General features: G+C 43.0%; 1 protein-coding gene across 3 annotated transcripts in view; it reads left to right on the forward strand.

Annotated features, from left to right (window-relative positions):
• Positions 1 to 20607, forward strand: part of SLC16A10 (solute carrier family 16 member 10) — a 146291-nt gene that overhangs the window by 92100 nt on the left and 33584 nt on the right. The window lies entirely within an intron of this gene.

A 20607-nucleotide genomic window follows, 5' to 3' on the forward strand; every position in this document is an offset into this window, starting at 1 on the left:
TCATTTGAGTGAGGATAGTGACTGGATGTTGCATATTAGAGTTCAGAGCAGTACTGAGAATATACTTTAGAATATACAAATATTATGCTTTGGATTTATTGGATACTTTAATAAAAAACACTCCTGCAGATAACAAAATAGGGAGATTTTGATCATGAATGTAATGAAAGAATTAAAATATATTGCTGAAAAAGGTTGATTTCTAGTCCATGCTTAATTTCCCATTTTGATTGATATGTCAGCAGTATTATTAACTAGAGCTTTGCTAAAAATTTGCACTGCCAGTACATCAATTTTTTAATAATTATTTGCTAGTTTTGTTAGAAGTAAAATATTTGGGCTATATCTTGCCTTTCCCTTTGAAATTTCGTAATAATAAATATGAAAAAGGAAATTCCAAATTTCTTATAACTCCAGTAATAACATTCCATTCTCATTTTCATGGGTTTATAACTGCCAGGGTTAGTGCTCCATTAGGATAGTTCCTATCTCTACAATAACTAATAGAACCTGGAGCTATGGTGCCATAGAAGCTGTCCGTCATCTACGTCTTGTGCATGTACTTCAGTTACTTTGTCTCTACAGCAAAAAAAATTACTGCTCTTTCACTTTCTTCTCCGCCTACAAAGTTCTTACTCTAATGATATTTGGTGCAACTTGGAGGCACCTTATATGAACTTCATCCAACTGGCCAAGCATCACATTTCTTAGTGAGTTATTTTTGAGCAGCTTCCTAACTGGGGCTGTCGAGCCTGAAGTGATGGACTTGCAAAGCAAAGGACTTAGGCCTGTTCTACACTTAAAAAAAATTAGATTCACCTAGCTGCCATGCTCAGGGCTGCGAAAAAATTCTAACTTCTAGTGCAGACATGGGTAGGTTGATGAAATAGTGGGTAGGTCGATGAAATTTCTGTTGACATAGCTACCACCTCTCAGAGAGATGGATTAACTACACTTTGGAAGAACCCTTCCGTCGATGTTGGAAGCATATGCATTACAGCGGCATAGGTTCAGTGCCGTAGGTATGCCACTGTAGCATCTGTAGTGTAGGCATATCTTTAAAAAAAATGAATCAGAAGGGATGAATTGATTATTCCATTCCACAGCCTCTTCAGCAAATTCACACTAAGAATGTTTGATAAAGAGCAGCCACTACTAGGTTTGCCATCTATCATGGAAAAAATCAGGATTGCTTCAGTTTTCATTAATTTGTCTGACATAAGTAAGTAACTTGATGCAAAAAGAGTTTTATTTAAAATATGCCTATATACAACATAGTGGGTGACAAATTATGATGTCATGATGTTGTACCACTTTGTGGCAGTGAATGCATCAAGTACATGAAATGATTCTGCATGAAAAATGTCACTGCTGGTATTAAATTAATGTATTATAAGCAGGCAATTATTTGAATTTTTGATTGACCAAAAATTGTGACTTGTTTTTGGTTACTTCGTTATAATTGTATTATTAGTGGTTTTACTGTGTGCCTATTTTTATGTAGACTGTATTTCTTCAAAATAGTGAGTAAATCCTTTTTTTAAACAAATCCCCATGTAGTGTAATTGCAGACTAGATACCACATCAGGCAGAAATAGTGAGGCACTGGACTTCTGTTCGCTTTGAGTTTTCCAGCTGCTCCAGTAAATGACAGCGCTCAAGAGGCAAGCAAAATAAATTTTAAAAAAATCTAATTTGATGCCTTCCTTGTATGTGTGAGGAACTAGCAATAACCAAATACATGAAAATTACTAAACACACCTTAAAACTTCTTCAGAATTCTGAAAGACAAAGCTAACATATCTGCCATCACTAAGGTAAATTGGGTTATACAAAATACAGGCAAAAATTATGACAATCCGTTAACTAGCCAAAAGTACTGCATAAGAGATTCTCAGCTCTATTAGGATGCTTGTAAATGGGTGTTGCTTGGGCCCAAGATTTGATTGAACCCACAAGTAGAGTTGGGGGGGAAAAGAGACAGCTTACTGATTTAAAATAGTTTATTCTGTTTATTATGTGCTTTCATATATATAGATGGTCGGCTTTTGCAGTATGGTCTCTTCTTTATCATATAGGGGTAAATTATGGCTCAAACTGAGGGATAGGGATCCAGTATAAAAAAGCAACTTGTGATCTATGCTGCTGTTAATGGTATTATACTTTCTGTTGATGCCTTGGAAAGAGTTATGTAAAGGTAGGTATAAAATGTAAGATTTATAAAATGATCTTGAAATGGCAATATCAAGGGTTTCCTCCCATGTGATATCCTAAAACCCAATATTTGGATCTTTTGTACAAATATCTAGAAACATACCCTGCCTTAATTTAACATCAGTATTAAAATGCTATGAATTTCAATAGGTTTGGTCAATCTACCACATTTGGGGGGAAACTTCTCCATTTCTGAGGAATTTACACTATCAGAATAACTGACAAATGATCCAGAGAAAAAAATCCAAGCATTCTTTTAATAGAGTTTTCATAAAATCCTTAATTTGTTGTACTCTCTGCTTTGCCTGTAAACCTGCAAGGAAAATCAGTCCTAAACAGCATCCAACACTTGGAAGCAATCGTTCCATTCCAGTGCAAAACAAATTCTTTCTTTTTTTACTTAACAGATTGTTACTGAAAGAAATGGGGAAGTCTTCTGCCTGTTTTACACTTTTCTCCTTTAAACATCTGGATTAAGGAAACAAAATTTTGGATGGAAATCTGTATCTTAAATTATTATTTATATTGTATTAGCACCCAGAGGCTCCAATAGGGATCAAGGCCCCATTTATAGTAGGTGCTTTGCAAAGACACAGTCCCATCCCTGTAGAATTTACAGTGTAAGGCAAGATGTGACAAATGAATCACAAACAATGGGAGGCGAGGGGAGGGAGCAGTATAGTCTATATAACTGTGACTTATTACTGTATAGGTATTTTTATGGATCTTATCAATGTAATATCTGTTTACCTACATGCAAAATTTGATGGTTCTGAATTAAACACTTCAATTGATGATCACTAGCATTTCAGAAAACCTGGCATTCAAACACCATAGTTGATTAATCTCTGGTTCTAGTCATGTTAGAAGCAAAGAAAGTCAGGAGGAAGCAAGCCAGCAATAAATATATTGTTATGCTAAAATCTTAATGTTTTGTGAATAAGCAATGCTATATCCATTGTAAAAGCAGTGTAATACGTATGCTTTCAGGATCGGTAAACTTTTCTAAACCTTGGGCTTGGATCATTGATCAGAAACAGAGTGTTTTAATATGTACCTGAAAGAGTACCCATTTGTGAAAGATATATTTTATGATAATTATTTTACATATAAGCCTAAAGGACTCCTCCATTCCCAATAACTCTTTTGACCAAATCCAAATGTTGTAACATCACAAGATACACACGTGCAGTCTTTTGATCCCCCTGGAGTTAAATGGATGGTCAATTTATGAATATCTGTCTGTTTAAATAATCCCTAACAAACATGGATCAGTTTAAAATATGTGCTAGTAAGAATTATAGAAAAAATGATTTGCAGATTTACGTACTTGCCTGGGTTAGTGCTGTCACTTTCTGCAGAATACACCTCTACCTCGATATAACGCGACCCGATATAACACAAATTCGGATATAACGCGGTAAAGCAGTGCTCCGAGGGGGGGTGGGACTGTGCACTCCGGTGGATCAAAGCAAGTTCAATATAACGCGGTTTCACCTATAACACGGTAAGATTTTTTGGCTCCCGAGGACAGCGTTATATCGCGGTAGAGGTGTATAAGGTTTTGTTTTAAAAAAAAATGTTTCTAGCTCATCTGGTTAAGAAAATAACCTTCCAAACACAAATCAAGGTTAAGTTGATGCAATGCCATCTTTTTAAGTCTGCATGCACATAGTGTAGTGCTTTTGCTTCTAAGAGCTTCCACAAGCTGCAGCAGAATGAAAACTGACTACAGTTTTGTGAGTTTACAGCTGTCATTCAAATCCTTCTGGCCAGCAATGAAACTAAGAAGAATGAGGTCAATTTCATTTTGCTGTATTGTTGGAGATCGAGACACAAACAGCGGATAAGACACAGGAATTATTACTAAGGCTACATTTTAGTCATGGGTATTTTTAGTAGAAGTCATGGACAGGTCACAAGCAGTAAACAAAAATTCACAGCCTGTGACCTGTCCAGGACTTCTACTATATACCCCTGACTAAATCTTGGGGGGGGGGGGGCAGCTATGGGGTGCGCTGCAGATGCTGGGGGGAGGGAAGGGAGTGCAGCCTGGCACCTCTGCTGGTGCTGGGGGTGGGGTAGCGGGGTTGGCAGGCAGGGCTGTTCTTACCCATACGCAAAGTACACAGCTGCATAGGGTACCGGAAAATGTGGGCCTGGAAACCAGGAAATCTGGTGCCCTGCGCAGCTGTGTGCTGCTCCAGCCCCTGCTCTGGCTCTTCCCCAGGCCCCCCGCCCTGCTCCACCCCGCTACGCCCCAGCCCCAGCCCCAGCCCCACCCCCACTCCACTGAGCTCTGCAGCAGGGCTGGGCCTGCACTCACCAGTGGCAGGAAATGCAGTGACCCAGACCCAGCAGCGCTGCCGGTGAGTGCTGGGGGGTGGTTCCCCCGCTGCCCCCCCAAGCAAGCCCGCCCCCTCCCAAGGAGGCCTGCGGCCAGCCCCCCTGCAGAGGCCTCCCCCCCCTCTGTGGGGGGGAGTTGGAAGGCTGTGTAAAGCCCCAGAATTGCTAGGAAAGGCCCTGCTGCAAGGCTCCCTACCCGGCTCTGTGCCTCCCTGGAATTGGTGACATCCCCCTCCCTCAGATGGTAGGCAGAGGTGTGGCCAGGCAGCTCTGCGTGCTGCCTCCACCCCAAGAAACACAGCCAATAGGAGCTGGGGGGTGGCCCCTGCAGGCGGGGGAATCGTGCAGAGACCCCTGGCCGTGCCTCCACCTAGGAGCAGGGGGAGGGGATGTCACCGCTTCAAGGGAGCCCCCCCCCAAACTCCTGCTGGGGCAAGGGGGGCACAGTGGTCCGAGACTGCCCCAGCAACAGCTGGTGCGGCTGGTGCAGGGACTGCCTGAGCTGTTCAGGCGGCCCCCAGGCCAGGCTCATCAGCTGCTGCAGAAGTCATGGAGGGCACAGAAAATCTGTGATTTCCATGACTTCCATGACAAACTTGCAGCCTGAATTATTATTAGGGATAGGAACTTAAAAATGGGTTGGGGAATGGTTATAGTAACAGAACACCCCCCCCCCCTTGCAGGAGCAAATTGAGAGGCATAGAGCACTGTGGATAACCCACACACTCAACAGCCTAGGGGGGAGTGGAGGGGAAGAGCAGTTAAGCAGCAGCAAATCCCACACACTCTGGCAGCCAAGAGATGCTAGTAGGAAATTGAAGAAATGCTCCTTCTCTCTTCCAGCGGCCAGAGAGAGGTGGGGAGAGTGGCTTCAAATTATCTGACGACTTCTAACCTGAGGCTAATACAAAAAATGGGGAGTTCACAAGCAGAGTGTAAGACTAACACCCTGAAACAAATCTCAGCATCTTCCCTTTTCCCAACAGTTGGAGGGATATGGAGGCTGGCTTCTTACCTTGATGTTGCCCCTGAAAAGGGTTTCCATCCCAGCTTCACCCCATGTTTTGTATCCATCTGTGGCTAGTAGGGTTAGTCCTTTGGTTATTGGGTATCAGTAAAATTTCCTAGCCCTTTGTTTGGATGCATGGATTGTCATGTTGGGCAAGAGAGAGAGAGATGATGGGATAAATTAGAAATGAGAAGTATGTTACTGAGATAAGTGTTGGGGGAGAAATGGAAAAAGGAGAGGGAAATCTATGTCAGGAGATAGAGAATGCAATGTAGGGAAAAGAAAAGAGGAGTAGTAGAGAAAATTGCAGAAAAATCTGTGTTGCTGTCTAATACAGGATGAAAGACAAGTGAAGTAAAGACAGGCAAAGCAGTTTTAACAAAGGCAAGGGATGGATTAAGTAGGGCTGGTCAAACAGTACTGCATAATTATCTGATGAAACTCGCTGGTATTTGTCAGATAGTTTATTTGATAATTTGTTGTGGTATCCAAAATTATATTCAGCAAATGCATCACATTAATGCTAGTAGAATTTGTCAAATACATTTAATTAATAGTTTACAAGCCCTTATATTTAAACTCTTATACTGTCAACCAATTTACTATTTAAAGTTACAATTAATTACAGTGCATAGCTGTTTTATGTCTTTAAATTAAATGGGACATGGCTTTGGGATGAGGTGTGGTGACAAAAGTCCAAATGTAAGTATAAAAGAGTGACTTTGACAGAGGGGTGGAAGGTGAGGTGGAGAGGAATGATAAATTCTAATAGGATCATAGAAGAAACAAGAGGGAGAACAGTGGAGAATCTGCTCAAGATCTTAGCTGTCTATTCACAAATGCAAAGAGTATGGGGAATAAACAGGAATAACTGGAATTCTTAGTACACAAGCAAAATTATTACTTAATTGGCACCACAGAGGTTTGGTGGGATAAATATTATGGCTGGAATATTGATATAGAGGAGTATAGCTTGATCAGGAAGGACAGACAGAGGAAAAGGGAGAAAGTGTTGCGTTGTACTAGAATGTATGAACTTGTTCCGAGGTCCAGAAGGAGCTCTGAGGAAGGCCAGTTGCATGTGTCTGAATGAAGATAAAAGGGGAAAAAATCGGGGGCAACATCATGTTAGATGTCTAGTAGAAACAACCAAAACAGGAGGATGAAGGTGGATGAAGCATTTCTAGGAAAAATAACACATATTCAAAACACAAGACCTAGAAGACTTTAACTACCAAAATATCTGTTGGAAAAATAATACAGCAAAACACAGAAAGTCTAGTATGTTCATGAAAAGTGTTGCGGGGGAGGGAGAAGAGACAACTTCTTGTTTCAGAAGGTGGAAGAAGAAACCAGGAGGGCAGCCATTTTAGACTTGATTCTGACTAACAGAGAGAAATTGGTAGCGAACTGAATGAGGAGGGCAACTTGGGTGAAAGTGATCCTGAAATCTTCAAGCTTCATGAGTCTAAGGCCTGGTCTACACTGTAGGGGAGGGGGGAGAATCGATCTAAGTTACGCAACTTCAGCTACGTGAATAACGTAGCTGAAATCAACGTACTCAGACCTACTCACCATGGTGTTTTCACTGCGGTGAGTTGACTGCTGCCGCTCCCCCGTCGACTCTGCCTGCGCCTCTCCCGGTGGTGGAGTACAGAAGTGGATGGGAGAGCGTTCGGGGGTCGATTTTATTGCGTCTAGACTAGATGTGATAAATTGACCCCTGCTGAATCGATCACTGCCTGCCAATCCGGCGGGTAGTGTAGACATACCCTAAGGAAAGGAAGGAATGAGAACAGTAGAATGAGGACAGTGAACTTCAAAAAAGCCTCAACAAACTTAGATAACTAGTAGGTAAGGTTACGTGGGAAGAAAATCTAAGGGATAAAGGAGTTCAGGAGAGTTGTCAGTCTCAAGATGTTTCCTGAATAATTAATGATGTTCTTGCTAGACCTAATAGGAAGACAGCATCATTTCAAATAGCTGCATTTATTTATTTGTATTACCACAATGCCTAGGAGCCCTAATTATGGACCAGGACCCCATTGTGCTAGGCGCTGAGCGAACAAACAGAACAAAAAGTTGATCTCTCCCTGCCCAAAGAGCTTATAATCCAACTATAAGACAAGAGACAGCAGATGGATTCAGATAGACAGATGGGAGAGTACAAGGAACTAATGAGACGATCAGCATGATTACTGATGCACTGATACCATAGCATTGTATGCATTGTTTAGTCTGTTGTCTTCTGGAAGATACTGGAATCATATCTCATTGCATGGGCTATTTAATCAATTACTTTCCTGTTCTGCTCAAGCATTTTCAACAACAACAATTGGATCCTATGTCAGAGACCTAGTTTAATTTCTTCTTTGAGTGATTGCTCATGTCCATTCGACAGTAGGTGTGTGTGCTCGCCCCGTGCACCGGTACCGGGCGTTTTTCCCTTAGCAGTACCCGTAGGGGAGCGCCCCTAGCAACCCCCAGAGTAGCGCCACCATGGCGCAGTATAAGGGGCGCTGCGCACTTCCCAACCCCCAGTTCCTTTTTGCCGCCAGTGACGGTGCTTTGGAACTGCTGTGCTCCAGCTCTTCTCTATAGCCTTCCCTGTTTGGACTGTTGTTTAGTTCTGTGGCTAGTTAGTACCTGTAGTTTTAAAAGTATGTGTGTGTGTGTATATGTATATATATAGAAGAGCTTGTAATAACTGCGCCTGGGTCAGGGCATGCCCCAGGCTTTAAGTCGTGCGGCACTTGTAAACGGCCTATGCCCCCCTGCACACTAGTTGCTTACGCTGTCTTGGAGAAACCCACGTCAGCGACCGCTGCAAAATTTGCAGATTGTTTAAGCCCTGGACTAAGAAGGAGCGAGATATACAGCTCTGAGCCATATTGATGAAGTTGGCCCTGACCCCGATACCGCTGCACCGCTCCGAGTTGGCACCGAGCACTGTAGCATCGGTGCGCGGCGACCCAGTGGTGCCTTCCACCAGCCGGCACCGCTCCCCATCTACAGGATGCTCTAAGAAGACGAAGAAGCGATCTTCTCCGTCAAGACACCGGAACAACGCTGGGGGCAAGCTTAGACCTGCACTGGGCAGCTCTCGATCCCCCTTGCCCTTGCGGCCTCTGACTCGGGTAGAGCAGAGTAGCCCAGCCCACTCTGAGCTGACCTCCTCGGATGCCAGTGGCCACATACAGGTGCCCTCCATGCCGGAGGCCCTACAGGTGGCTCGAGACATAATGTCTCTTCCGATACCAGCTGCATCGACCCCAGCAGCTCCCCGGTCCAGAGGCAAACCAGCGCTAGGACCACCGCAGTCGCCACCCGGGCGGTACCGCTTACAGTCGCGGGAAGGATCCCGACGCCACTCTTCACCGAATGACCACCCCGCTTGCAGCTCGCACCAGTCTCTGCTGACCTCCACCCAATTGTCTGGCTGGGTGTCGAGCAACAGGGACTCGAGGCACCGCTCCACATCTAGGGAGCGCAGGCCTCAAGGTCAGAGCACGCCCTGCCAGGACTAGGACTGACAGCACCGGAGGTTGCCAACTCTGAGAAGCCGGCATAGCCCCTTGTGGTACGGATGTCGACGCTGCTGGCACTCTTCGTCCCCGTTGTGGTCCCTGGCACGGCTCGGCTCCCGCAGCCCCAGGCGTAGATCGCCGGCAACCGGCCGCCACAGATCTGCCTGACGGAGCTGTTTGCGGAGCAGCCGCTACAGATGGTATTCCTGCTCCTGTATACCGGACTCACGGTCTCGGGCCCGGCACCGCTCACGGCACCACTACTCATCCCCATCCCTGGATAGTGGTCATTCGTGCACCAGCCCAGCCTCCACTCAGAGCCGGCAGTGGACCAGATGAGTCCGGCGGGGCAGCCTGCTCCGACAGTGCTGCAGCAAATGCAATGGCACCAGGCTCCTTGGCCAGTGTCCTGGTACCAGTGGACCCCATGGGCCCCGATGCAGACCCCGCAGGTGGCTCGCTCGGTAGCCAGGGCGTCAGACAGACCATTAGCCTCCATCTCTTAACCCCCCAGGAGGGGGTCAGCGGAGCGCTTCTCCCTGGCCCCGCATTCAGAAGGGGACCAGGCGCTGGGGACTACACAGCTGTTTGTTGCCATTGCTGAACAAATGAAGGGTCGGCGATCTCTACTCAGTGGCTCTCCAGCTGGATCACTTCATGTATCTGTACTTGTTATGATCTGGTGGGAGTTTCCCCACCACCAATTGTAAGAGCGCACTCAACAAGTGCGCAAGCCTCGTCAGCCACCTTTCTAGCTCACATCCCTATTCAGGACATTTGTAGAGCTGCAACATGGTCATCGGTGCACAGGTTCACCTCGCATTATACGATTGTCTCCCAGGCCAGGCGGACGCCGGGTTTGGCAGAGCAGTGCTCCATCCCGAGTGTCTGTGAACTCCTAACCACCTCCAACAGGTATAGCTTGGGAATCATCTACCGTGGAATGCACATGAGCAATCACTCAAAGAAGAAAAGACAGTTACCTTTTCTATAACTGGTGTTCTTTGAGATGTGTTACTCATGTCCATTCCACATCCCACCCTCCTTCCCCACTGTCGGAGTTTTCTGGCAAGAAGGAACTGGGGATGGGGGGAGCGCGCCGCGCCCCATATACCGTGCCATGGTGGCGCCACTCCAGGGGTCGCTAGGGGCGCTCCCCTACAGGTATTGCTAAGGGAAAAAATTACGGCACCGGTGCACATGGCGAACACGCACACCTATTGTGGAACGGACATGAGCAACACATCTCGAAGAACACCAGTTACGGAAAAGGTAACTGTCTTTTCTTAATTATCTTTAACCTCTGGCTCCAGAACTACGGGACAGGAAGGCACTTTGACAGATTGGATTGAGATTACATTTCCTGTAGATCCAGCCTTCAGTCTTCCACTTCATTTCCAGCAATGTTACCCTCAACATGATTCTGGTGCATTGGCTTAGTGCTGCTCTTCAGTACCACAGACCCCACACTATATCATGCACTCCTAAAGTGTAAACTGAAGATGCCTATGCATAACTTGTTAGAGATGATGGGATCATAGAACAAGATGATATAGCTGGCTGTAGCCTTTCTGATTGCTGCTATGTTGGCCAGACTGATCTTAAGAATCAGAGAAACCATTCTTACAGTTCTTAGTAACCCAGATTATCATGAATGTATCTCCCAAACTTGTCCCAGAATTTACCTCCTCTTTTTTGAATTAGGCTTGCCTCCTCCTTCACATGTACTCTAAATTTCATCATCCTAAAGAAATATTAAATTACATAAGACGAGAAAGTGGTTTAATAACTGAACATTTGAAAACAGAATTAAGAGCCTTAAGACATCAATTGCTAAATGGGTAAAACTATATACCAAGGAAAGTTACTTAAAATGTCAGTCTATGGAAATATATTTGAGAATACACTAGTAGATCAGTGTTGGAGAGCACCACATTAACAGTATAGGTTTTGCCCTCTATTACTAGACATAATGCAGATGCTTCCTTTGGTCAAAGAGGTCATTTAAGATTCAGATTTTTCTATTTTACTTTTCTCTACCCTTGAGCTCATACTGCTTGCTTATCCACATCCCTAACATAATTGCTAAATAGGTTAAGATACTGTACAAGCATACAAGAAAGAGTAGTATCTTGTTTGTATATCCATCAAACCAAAGGATACTGCCTTCTGTTTGTTATAGAATTGTTACTATTATTAATAATGTCAAATATTTTTTAAAATTATATACTTGGAAAATTCTACTGGAATACAGGCTTGAGACTTGGACAAATGACAGCTTGTAGTGGTGCCAAAACTCTTGAGCTTCTTCTGTTGTCACGGATGGCCAGCAATAACCCTAACGTAGCCTCCAGACTGCTAGTTGTACAAGCCCCAAGAAAACAAATCTACAGGTAAAATCACTTGCTTAGCAAAGTGAATTGCTGTATATCTGTTTTTTTTTCTTCTACATGTTCTGATTTCTGTCAAAAAGGAGGATCCAGGGTGTGAAACTAGCAGTAAGAAACAAAAGAGAAGCTTATTGCAGTATAGTCAATAATAGACTTAGCCAAGTCTTTAAAAGTTTGTCAGAAAGATTCTAGGTACAGTATTAAGTCTACTAGCCAAAGACTGCTATGACCAGGTAAGGGAGCCTATCAGTTGTCCATGGTAAGAAGACCTAATCCCTACCCCAACTACTAAATTTAAATAAGTAAAAGGCAGATGATGTGCTAGCTAGCATTTCTACCAAAGTGCTGTCCATGCTCAGGAATTCATGTCTTATATCAGCCAGTGCTTGGGAGAGCTGGTGAATTTGAAACAGACACAGGTACCTGTTATTGAAAAGGAGATTTTTCTTTCTCCACCTCACTTCCTATCCAGATCAAATATACAAGTGGATTTTTCAAGCCCTAGATATGTTTTTTACAGGGTTGGGGTACTAATAACTTTTAAAAACAATTGATATCATGCACTTTAACATTATTGCAAGCTATTTTACAGGGAATTGATAGTTCGAGGATTACTATTGGAATAAATACACCTTTAATCCTCTAGGTTCCCATTTCAAAGGCAGCCTAAATCAGTAGTGACTGAAAGCAGTTTCTCATCTAATGATTGTTCAGAACCCAATGGGAAATTAATTTAGCTGTTCAATTTTCAGCAGCCAATTGTCCACATCAGAAAAGCCCTACTCTTAGCACTAATTGACTTTTCTTATTGGCAGTCTTTGCATAGACCAAGGACTGACTAAGCATGGAAACTGAACTACTCTCGCCTGTGGAAATAGTTCCTACTGATTAGGGATTAGGGACATTTATGGGGAGGTGTGTTTAATCCCTGTGACATTTCTTTGCGTTGTACTTCTTCTATTGATAAATAAATGAGTTTGTTCTCCAAGTCTGCCAGTCCATCACTAAAATTCTCATCTCTCTTCCTCCCCCTCCCCAAAAAGCAGGTAGGAGTAACTCCCCCACCCAGTGTCATCCTTGTTGTCTTTTTAAAAAAAATAATTTATCTTACTTTAGGTAAAATGTGAGGTAATAGCAGTGAAAGCAGATATGTAGCATTCTACATTGTCTATAAAATGCTGCTCTTAGTTTTTAGTCCTTGGTGTAGTCATGTGAAATAGCATATTGCTTTGAATTGATGCTGCATGCTGCAGCTGCACTTTTTGAGGTATGACCAATATGAAGGCACTGTTAACTATTAAAGATAGTCCTGATAGACAGAGCTTCCCACTCGTATAGCATCTGTCTCTGTCCAGCTGTTTCAAAGAAATTTAGAGCTACTGAAGATGCTGTTTAGAATTCTGCCAGGGAAACGTTTCTGACTTCAATGATAGTATTATTTGTGGTAGATGTTTCTGTGAAGGTGTATGGCCCATTATAGTAGCAACCACACCATAGTGTCAACATTTGTTCAGAGCGACTATCAGCCGATGCAGAGAGCATAGGGGAGATTCACAATAATTAAGTCTATGATTTAGTCATGGGTATTTTTAGTAAAAGTCATGGACAAGTCACAGGCAATAAACAAAAATTCATGGCCCATGACCTGTCCCATGACTTATATTATAAATACCCCCTGACTAATTTTTGGGGGGCCACTGCTGCAGGGAGGAAAAGCCAGGAGGCCACTGCTGGTGGAGGGCAGGGCCAGCTGCTGCTCTGGCCACCTTGGGGATGGCTACTGTGTGTGTGTGTGGGTGCCAATGGCTGCTCCGGCCGCCCCGGGACCACTGCTGGACGGGGGGAAAGGGGAGAATGGGACGGGGGACGACACAGCTGCTTGGGCGGTCCCTGGAGCCGCCTGAGCAGCAGCTGGCTGCAGGAGCTGCTCCAGCAGCGGCCAGTGTGGCTGTCCCCAGGGCCACCTGAGTAGCTGGCCCCAGAGCCAGCTGCTTGGGTGGCCATGGGGTCAGCCACACTGGCTGCTGCAGAAGTCACAGAGGTCATGGAAAGTCATGGAATCCATGACTTCTGCGACCTCTGTGACAGATACAGTGCCCTAATGATAATGCCATCTTTACACTGCTGTTAAAATACTTCATTGTCTATAGTGCTCTCACAGGTTCCAACTTTTTACCTAAAATATTGACGTGTTGCTAGAAGCTTTTAAAGTAACTCTGTAGAATTAGCAGATCACTTGAAAATAATGGGTAAGTTGCAGGTTCAGTTTAACATTGGCTGTTAATAAATGCTTTTACTTTCTAATGACTGTCTCTCCCTTCTAGTACAACAAAGTGTTTAAAACTTTTCAGTTCATGTCTTGAATGCAGGCTTGGTAATTTCTGAGAGAGTTCAACTGCAAATATTGCATACTTAAAATAATAATGCATAAAGCATTTTTCCAAATGCCATTATAAGAACATAAAAACATAAGAATGGCTGTACTGGGTCAGACCAAAGGTCCATCCAGCCCAGTATCCTGTCTACCGACAGTGGTCAATGCCAGGTGCCCCAGAGGGAATGAACCTAACAGGTAATGATCAAGTGATCTCTCTCCTGCCATCCATCACCACCCTCTGACAAACAGAGGCTAGGGACACTATTCCTTACCTATCCTGGCTAATAGCCATTAATGGACTTAACCTCCATGAATTTATCCAGTTCTCTTTTAAACCCTGTTATAGTCCTAGCCTTCACAACTTCCTCAGGCAAGGAATTCCACAGGTTGACTGTGCACTGTGTGAAGAAGGAACTTCCTTTTATTTATTTTAAACCTGCTGTCCATTAATTTCATTTGGTGGCCAATAGTTCTTATATTATGGGAACAAGTAAATAACTTTTCCTTATTCAATAAATAACTTCTTTCCTTATATTAATAATTTCAAAAATATTTGTTTCCATTTTACAGAAGGTGAAACTGAAGTAGAATTCATGACTTATGTTGCACACTTGGTTTGTAAAAAATGTCTGGTAAATAGTGCCATTAAACTATATCTTGATATTATTTATCTTCCTAGTTCAGTTAACTTTGTTCCACAAGAGCTCAGAATTTTATTCTGTAAATTTATTTCAGAGAAAAGGTTACTCTTAAAAGATGCTTTCATTTCTGTTAGAAAAAGGCTAGACTTAGTGTTTAAATGCAGCTGCAGAATTGCCTTACACAAATCAATCTTCTATACATTTTTCAGAAAATAGCTGGTGTCTGTCAAAAAGTTGTTTGAGACTCCACACCACTGCTATTCTTTACAGAAATGGAAAATTGTAAAATAACCCCACTAAGAACAACTTTCAGTATTCCTTTACTACTCAAATATTAATTCCACTGTGTAAGACTTTTTGTGAACCAACAATGTTACTGCACAAATGTACTTTAAAACAAGTCCAGAAGCTATATACATTTTTGTGTGAAACAGATATCCTTTATCTATTGATTCAGTGGCTTGTCTAGATTATTTCTGCCTTTTAAAAAAAACTTAATAAACCTGTAGTCTCTGTCATCCTGTTCATTCCCTTGACTCCTGTTCAAGGAGTTGTACATTTTTTAATTTTTTTTTTTAGTTTTCCTGCATCATTCATTTTCTTGGTACCCATGACTTCTTTTCTTTGAGAGGCTCTACAACCAGCCTCTTTCCTAGAAAGTACAATATGAAGATACATTTCAAATGTTGTTCAGTACTCATAGGTGATTGTATGTTAAACAGCTATATCTTCATATTGTAGGTAATTTGAAAAAGTTAAAACCACTCAGATTTTTCCACAAGCATGGCTGTCAAATATAAGCGCTATTCTCTTTCTTTCTCATCTGCTTTATCTACCACATTTCAGTCTCACACAAAGTTCTGACAAGGGCTTTAGTGTTATACACTTCCAGTATGGTTATATGGCTATTTCTAATGGACCAGCTCTTCAATGGCTCCTATGCTTTACTTGCTTTTCTAATCTTTGATTTATCTCCCTTCAGATTTCAACATCTGCTCCAATTTGATTGCCCAGGTTAGTGAAATTTACCCCCTTTGTCCAGTTCTGTAACTATCCTGCATACTTATTCCTGCCCCAGTATTCATCAGTGTTGACCTGGCAATGTTTGTTCTTGGTTAGTTTGGCTACTTTTCTTTTGAAAGTCACACATTCTCTGTATTTTATTAAGGTGAAGTAGAAAAACTTAAGGAAATAAAATTCAGTTCCTACAAAATATTTCCTCCATATTAGTAATTTTTATGAAAGTACAGTTAAACTATAGTCTCCGTACAAGCAACAGAAGAGAAGAAAAGTCACAAATGCAAAAAGTATAAAACTCAAAGGTAAATCCAATGATTGGATCCTACAAAAATGGAAGTAAACAAAAGTCAGTGGAAAGAAGTAACCATTTATTTTAGGTTGTGGATGTACCCAGGTGTATAAAACAAGCAGATGTCTAAGGATAAGAGTAAATTCATCTTCATCAGGCATGCAGGATCAACAAATCAGAAGGTGTCAGTTCTGTTAATTATCAACTATTTCACTGCTGTGGAACTAGACATACTGAAGTTAATGTATTGTGATTTCATTTATTAAGGTTTCTCTGACCACATACTTTTAAAAAATGTTTTGATAATATAAGCCACTGATAGAAGATTGATTAGCAAGCGGTGTATACAATTTCAAGACCTGGAACTAAAGTGTAAAAGTGTGTGCTCTTATTTTTCACAAAATACTATACAAAAGGTGTTAGCTCTAACCTAGGTTTTTGGGTGCTTAATCTAAACAATTTTCCCATATTCTTTAAAAAAAAAAAAGAGAGAGAGAGAGAGAGAAATAGCCCATGAGGAAGTTTTCAAAATACATTTTTATGAAAAAGCTGATATTTGCATTTTCTTATGCTTTTTTTGGTCTTATGATGTGTGAATGCAAAGTTTTACATTTTAAAAAAAGTATTTCCTTCCCTTTTTATTTCCTCCCCATGAGTCTTTGAAAACTGGAAAGCACAGCTGACTTGTCTTCATTTATCTTCATACTTAATTAGATTATTGTCATTGCCAAAATTGAGCTTAGATCATTATTGACTTCAGGCTTGTTTCTGGTGCTTATCAAGGATCTTTGGCTACAGCCTTTTACAGGAATTAGGAACAAAAATAATACTATTGTGGTGGACATTTGTGCTGATTTCAGTTGTGTGAGATAATTCATGTGGAAAACAAATCCTAAGTAGTAGCATATTAAGTAATGATGGAGAAATTTCAAAAGGTTCAGAGATTTGATTTGGTTCTGAAAAGCGTACAATTTGCTTCTCCAAACAATATAAATCTCTTTGAGTTATGTAACATTAGTCTTGAAATCTCATAAGAACAAGATTTCCTGTAATATCTTTCTACTTCTGATTGGGTCAGAAATCTCACAAGAACATCCTTTTCACCAGTATTTTGGCACTTTGGTTCTGGTTCCAGTGGGAGCTTGAAAGTGCGGAGCTGTGTGAAAATTATAAATATAATAGGAGATGGAAAGGGATGTGGTTAAGATTTGGTTCAAGGTCTGGGTCAGTTTTTATTTTATTTTAGCCAAATAGGTTTGCCCATCTGTTGTGGGGTCCACTCACTGCTGGGGCGCTTCCTCGTGGCTGGTCTGGGGATTAGCTCTTTCCAGGTCCAACATCCCCTTTCTGCCACTCATCCGGCCATCTCTCTCTTGCTTGCGCTCTCTCTCTCTCTGCAACTCGGAGTGCTCTCCTTTTGTGGCTTATCCCTCTGGCCAGGTCACTAAAGTCCTCCTCTTCCGGGGTATCACAGTCTCTCCATACACACTATCTCCAGTAGTCTTCCCATCCAGAGTCCAGACTGTGCCGCTTCCCCCAGTGGCTGGTAGGGGAATCCAGGCCCACCCTCTTCTACGGGTTCCAGCCCAGGGCCCCTACAACCAGCGGCTAGGGTCTACACTGTCTCACACCTTGCTGTTGTTTCTCTGGACTGCTTCCTATGTTGCCTCTAACAGGCTCCTTCTCCACCCTCCTCTGAAAATGCTCTTCCCTCTGGGCCAATGCTCTTTCCCCTTCTCTCCCTAGGCTCAGAGAGAATAACTGCAGACCTCTTTCCTCCCGTCCCTTTCTGCTGCCAGCTTCATACTAGCCTAGCCTGTTGCTTCTCAGCTGGCTCCCATCATCATTCAGGGGATTATTTAGGCCATGTGATTCCCCTCAGCCTCATTAACCCTTTCAAAGCTACTGTGGTGTGAACACCCCATCACACCATCTATGATTTGTATGTCTTCGGTACTCATATGGCCCTTATTACATAGTATCAGACCACCTCACAATTTTTAATGTATCCACACTACACTCTTGTGAGTTGGAGAAGTACTATCATTCTCATTTTACAGACAGGGAACTGAGGCTCAGAAAGACTAAGCGACTTGTTCAGGGTTGCACAGGAAGTTTATGGTGGAGCAGGGGCCTGAACCCAGATCTCCCAAGTCTGAAGCTAGTGCCCTAAGTATTGGACCATCATTCTTCTCCTTGATCGACTATACAAGTGTAACAATAAATTGATCAGATTGAGTAGGAAACTACAGACTCATTCTACAAATATAGGTAGTAGGAAGTCTTTTAAATTCCTCTTACAAAAAAGGTATATGCAACATAAAATCAAAGATTAAAAATTTAGAGCATAAACTTCTGAAATTATTGCAAGCAATGAAATATTACAAATGGACAGGTTTACATGTTTTGGATTAACTTTGTTCGCAAACAATTTATGGGCTTGTCAACACAAATATATAGTTTGCAGCAAGCTGGGGTGTGAATCTACTTTATTCCAGCCTGCCACACTCACTGACTAACTGTGTAGATCCTGTTGAAATGCAGTAACAGTTACTTAATGTGCTTTGATGTAGTTCCATTTCAAAGTGAGATAGATCAAAGCACACTAACGTACTGCTATTGCACATCAGCAGGATCCACATGGACACTGAGGCTTGGTCTACACTAAACCCCCAAATCGAACTAAGGTACGCAACTTCAGCTACGTGAATAACGTAGCTGAAGTCGACGTACCTTAGTTCGAACTTACCGCCGTCCAGACCCGGCAGGCAGGCTCCCCCGTCGACTCCGCGTACTCCTCGCGGCGAGCAGGATTACCGGAGTCGACGGGGAGCACTTCTGAGTTCGATTTATCGCGTCCAGACTAGACGCGATAAATCGAACCCAGAAGTTCAATTGCCTGCCGCCGAACCAGCGCGGTAAGTATAGACAAGCCCTTAGTGTGCAACTGACTAGTGTGGGATAGATTTACAGTGAACTAAAACTTTGTGTAGACAAGCCCTAAGTAACTAAATTCTTATAAAAGGAGGAGGATGTAGAACTGTCAAATATGAATACCCAAAAGAGTGCTAAGCAAAATAAAGCACACAACAGAAGAAAAGTTGTGAGGTTGGTTTCATACTGAAAAGGGAAGAATCTGTGGGAATTAGAGGAAAATAACAACAGTGCACCATTTTCCTGGCCTAGAAGCAATGCAGGAAAATGAGTTGACCCCTAAACCAGTGCCAAGTGAACTTCTTTTATTGAGCTAGTTGACTGCCATTGTGTTCACCTACATAGAAAAGATTAATTGTGGTTACAGAAGAGACAAATGTGATCTCTGGCATAACACAGGCCATGTAATTTCACACAGCAATTCCCGTATCAAATCCAATAACTTGATTCTTCTTTGAGTGATGGTCCCTATGTGTATTCCAAACGTGGGTGTGCATGCGCGCCATGCACTCGACTCCAGAATTGTTTCTTACCAGTGTCTGTTGACCCACACGTGCATAGTGTGTCTCCTCTTGCTTGCAGCCGAGGGTATAATAGGTAGTGTGAGTTGATAGCTCTCCAGTTCCCTTTTGCTGCTGCATGGCCTGAGTCAGAACTCTCTGTTCCTTCATGCTCTTAGTTTTTCCTGAGAGTGACTTACTTCTGCTTCAGTGTACATAGTTATCTATAGTCTTCTCTATTGTTAGTTAGCTAAGTTAGTATAGTTTCTTTTCCCTGTCTGGGAGCCTGTATCTTCCCCCTTTGCCCCAGGGCCTATGCCCCAGATCCCAGGTTTTAAAAACTGTCTCCTGCCTGTGCTCATTCTCTGTGAATGACAAGGACCAACAGTGTCTCTACAGGGTCGACAAGGCACACATCATGGCTCACTGCTCCATCGGCAAGTCCTTTCTGCTCCGCACCCAGGATGCCCACAAACACTGCCTCATGGAAGAAGCCACCTGGAGGAAGCCATGAAACCAAGGCCAAACTCTGATCTAGGCCTGGGAAACTCTCCTCTACAGCACCGTGCATGCCCCAATGGTATCAAGGACAAGTCCCAGTATGAGAATAAAAAACACTCTCACGGGCACAAGAGCAGATCCCCACCGTGGACTGCTCCCAAGTGTATCGTTTCCTCCCTGAGACAGCATTCTTTCTCTCAATAGTACTGGTCTGATCCTGTAAGGACCTACTGACTACTAAGTCCATGGAGGCACCAGATTTGATGGTACTGACCCCTCACACTCCAAGACAGAGTAAGACTTATACCTCTTTGGAGAATATCTTCGCCCTGCCATGCCAACAATCTCCTCTGCTTTTGGGTCCAGTCCTTTTGAGGGGCATTTAAACACCAGAGGAGGAATCCACCTTGAGGAGAAAGAGCTACTCCCCTTCTCCATCCACAAGTTGGAGTATCCATCCACTGGCATTGACAGTACTACCTATGGAACCAGATCTGACCTTTTCATCGGGTGAATCAGATGTCTAGGACACACCATCATATTCACAAAGGGAGGTTAGTTGGACTGGATTTCTAGACTGTCTTAGACCTGTCCTCTGCCTAAACAGGATTATCATCTGTGGAACCACTGAAGTGCCCCTATCCACAACCAGTTTTCATCATACTGGTACTATTGGGGCCCATGGGATCCTTCTGCATGGCACCCTGGATCTGTGTGAGAGTCTCACCAGCCCTCTTTGCCTAGATAATAGGAAACAGCTCTGCCAGAGTATATGGAGGAGGAAGACATTGAGCTGGATCCTTCGGTACTGACAGTATCTACAGGCTTTTCATCCTCGTGTGATGAGGCAAGCACTCTA

The sequence above is a fragment of the Chrysemys picta genome, chromosome 3, assembly GCF_011386835.1.
Source record: "Chrysemys picta bellii isolate R12L10 chromosome 3, ASM1138683v2, whole genome shotgun sequence".
NCBI classification, from domain to species: domain Eukaryota; kingdom Metazoa; phylum Chordata; order Testudines; family Emydidae; genus Chrysemys; species Chrysemys picta.